Source organism: Marmota marmota, unplaced genomic scaffold (assembly GCF_001458135.2).
Source record: "Marmota marmota marmota unplaced genomic scaffold, marMar, whole genome shotgun sequence".
Classification (NCBI taxonomy): Eukaryota; Metazoa; Chordata; class Mammalia; order Rodentia; family Sciuridae; genus Marmota; species Marmota marmota.
Genome location: NW_026000026.1, coordinates 4,729,308 through 4,732,655, shown reverse-complemented (window position 1 = coordinate 4,732,655; position 3,348 = coordinate 4,729,308). Strand labels below are relative to the sequence as shown.

Below are 3,348 nucleotides of genomic sequence, written 5' to 3'. Positions count from 1 at the left end.
CGGCGCCCCTCTGCCCGTCCCCCGTCGGTCTCCCCAGCCCGCAGGCCTCCCCCTGCCTGTTCTATCTGCAGGGAAGGGGCCGCTCTGAACCCGCTTCTCACCTCCTTTCATGGGGCTTTGCCGGCCCTTCCCTGGGCTCCTCAGAAGTGAGGCTCAGAGGAGCTGGCGACGGTCCAGGTCACACTGAGCAGCTCCCTCCCGCCGGCAGCCCCGGGTAGGGGCATGGGGCTCTCCGACTGTGGGCACAAGCCTGGAACCAGAGGCCGGTCAGACATGTGCTGCCAGGCCCGGCCTTGTCCCCAGCTCCGGGCCAGGTGTCCCAGCTCCCAGCTCCAGGGTCAAGGATAGGTAACGGGAATGTTCCATGCAGCGGGGACACGGGGTGCGACAGGATCCCTGCCACGTGGAGTCGGCCTCCTCCTGGACGAGTCAGCCAACAAGTGCCCGAGAGGAGCTCTGAGAAGGGACGGGGGCAGGGCCACACTGGACAAGAGAAAGGAACGGAGATCAGAATGACAGTCGCCCCCCCCCCATGCCAACACCCGCGGGGCCTCTGCCCCAGGAACAGGGAGCTCATGGCCCTGAGGCAGGCAGGAAGCACGCTGATGTGTTCCTGGAAATAAAGAAATGAAGACAGGCCCTGGGAGACTTTTCATGATTTGTGGGGTGCAGCGGGCACCTGTTACCATAGAAATGTATCCTCCTCTGCACGGGGAGAGCGGAGCTGCCTCGTTGTGGCACGCACCCCTCAGGAGGTCTTACACCCATTCTACAGTTGAAAAAACTGAGGGTCAGGGAGGGGCAGCGACTTGCCGAGGCCACCCAGCCAGAAACGGAGAAAGGACTGGGATTTAACCCCAGGCCGACTGCTTCCAGAACGTGGCCTCCTGCCGTCCTACCCCTGCGCGTCTGTTCTTTGTGGTTAGTGCGCTTCTTAAATGGGTGCTGTGCCCGCGCCTACGCACGGACCACAAAGATGGATCAGACAGGGGCCGAGGGAAGGCTGGGCGTCCGTGTGCACAGGTCCGGGTTCCAGTGGGCCGGGGCTGGGGCGGGGGCTTGAGGGGCTGACTGAGGAGCGGGGACTCCGGCGTCAGGGCAGGAGGGAGCACAGGACCCAGAGGACGCGGTTTGGACCAGGGAGAGGGTGCTCCGCATGGGCCTAGGATGAGGGGCGGTGGCCGCAGCAGGACGGCTCTGGAGGAGCAGGACGTCAGCTAGCGAACTCACGGCAGGTGTGGGGGGAGATGAGGACAGAGGGGCACCCGGGGACAGGCTGTGAAGGACCCTGAATGTCAGGTGAAGACGTGAGACTTTATCCTACAGGTGTGGGAAGCTTTAGAAGGTTCTAGAGGGAGGGGAAGTGCTCAGATCTAGGGATCAGGCGCTGTGCAGACAGACTGGCCGCCTACGAGCCCCGTTCCCACCAGTCCCCGCCCCACCATACGTCCCCTTTGAACATCAAAACCAGGGACCCAGCCAGGCGTGGTGGCGCACACCTGGAATCCCCGCGGCTTGGGAGGTTGAGGTGGGAGGATCGCAAGTGCAAGACCAGCGCTCAGTCAGTCACTTAGTGAGACCTGTCTCAGAGACAAAGAGGGCTGGGGATGTGGCTCAGCCAGGGTACCCCTGCTCAATCCCAACTCCAGACCAGACCAAACCAAGACCGGGAATGTCTACTTGGGGCCAGAGACAGGGAGCACCGTTCCACCGGGCAGTGCAGCGGGGAGCGGCTTGGGAATTGGGGGAGACCTGGGCTCAATCACTGCAGCGTGGAGCTTCAGTCTGCCCGCCTCTAAAACGGGCATCGCGGTTGTCCTGGGCTCACCCCAGGGGCCTCCTGTGCACCCAGTTCTGGGCTCCGTGCTCCAGCTCGAGGGAGGAGTCAGTGCTTAGCACCTCCCACATTCTTGGTGCCCTGGACATGCTGTCCTCCCTCGTTCTGCAAGCAGTGCCCACCACACCCAGCTTTCCAGGCATGGGGAGGGGCGCTGAGTCAAGGTCAGAGGGGACTGAGCAGAGAGGCACCCTTGATGGGTGCCAGAGGCAGCACTTTGTGTCTGAGCAGATTTCCGCCCCTGGCAGCCTGGGGGGTGGGGGGGCTGTGCCGTTCAGCCTGCTGCGTGCACAGTGCGCACAGCGTGGGACACCAGTCTGTCCTATTAACTAGCCCTTCGTGACCTAGAGCAAAAGGATCTGGCTTCTCTGAGCCTCAGTTTCCTCATCTGTAAAATGGGAGTGGTGAGGCTACCTAGGAGGATCTGAGGGGCCCATGCAGGTGAAGCCCTAAAAATAAAAAGCAAGAACTGATCCATGTTTCACATTATACATGCTTTAATGTGTCTAAACCTCACAGCCAGCCTGTGAGGAAAGTCTTAGTTCCATGTTTAAGAAAAGGAAACTGAAGAACAGAGAGATTAAGTGACTTGCCCAAAGTCACACAGCTAGTTCCAGACTAGGCAGAGGGGTCTCAGATCCACACTTCCCATACGCCTTCCCAGGCCTCCCTTGCACATTTGGGCTAACACACATGTGTCTGCATGCGTGTGCATATTCTCACACTGTCCCTCCCACCCCCAGCTGCTCCAGTTCCTGGCTGAGTAATGAGAAGCAGGAGGGTGGATCTAAGCAGATCCTCTGCACCCACAGCCACCTCCTGGACTCAGTGCCACCCACCCAGACACAGACGCACGCTGGGTGGGGGACTCCTGGGCACACCCTGCCAGATCTTTCTGAATCATAATTAGAACGACAATTGCTTCCATCGTGGGGTAATTTTCCTGGAACTCAGCTGGACGTCCTGTGGGCTGTCCGTCCTCCCAGCAGCTTGAGAGGCAGGATCAACGTCTCCGTTAAGGCTCAGAGACGCAAGTGACTTATCTGGGGACAGAATGGACCTGGCTACAGACCCAGGGCGGAGCAGCTCCCTCTTGAGCCTTTGCCATTCCCCCCCCACACACACACACACACGTCACACATATCACACACACACACACTCACGTCACAAACACACACTTTCCACCCACACAGACCAGACGTGCAATTCGTGCGTGTACCTGTGCGTGAGGTGCGCCAGCCCCCTGCACCCCCACACCTGCCAGGCCACAGTCCTTGTCACATTCAGAAACCTCCCACCCTGCCCTCCCCCTCACTCTCGGGGTCCCTGGAACAGAGACACCTGGGTCCAGCCAGCCAGCCGCACTGACCGTAGTTCAAGTCTCCACAACGGTCAATGGCACCTGCCCCTTGGCCTGGGGCAGCTGTCTCCACTTGGGTCCGGCTCAGCCTTTCCTCTCCAGGAAGAAACAAAAGAGAAACACTGGCGGTGGGGGTGGGGAAGGGAGGGGG

At 60.4% G+C, this 3,348-nt stretch overlaps 1 protein-coding gene across 1 annotated transcript in view; it reads left to right on the top strand.

The window, feature by feature from the left end:
- Positions 1 to 3,348, top strand: part of Cdh22 (cadherin 22) — a gene marked incomplete at its 5' end in the record, with an annotated part of 63,579 nt that overhangs the window by 37,784 nt on the left and 22,447 nt on the right.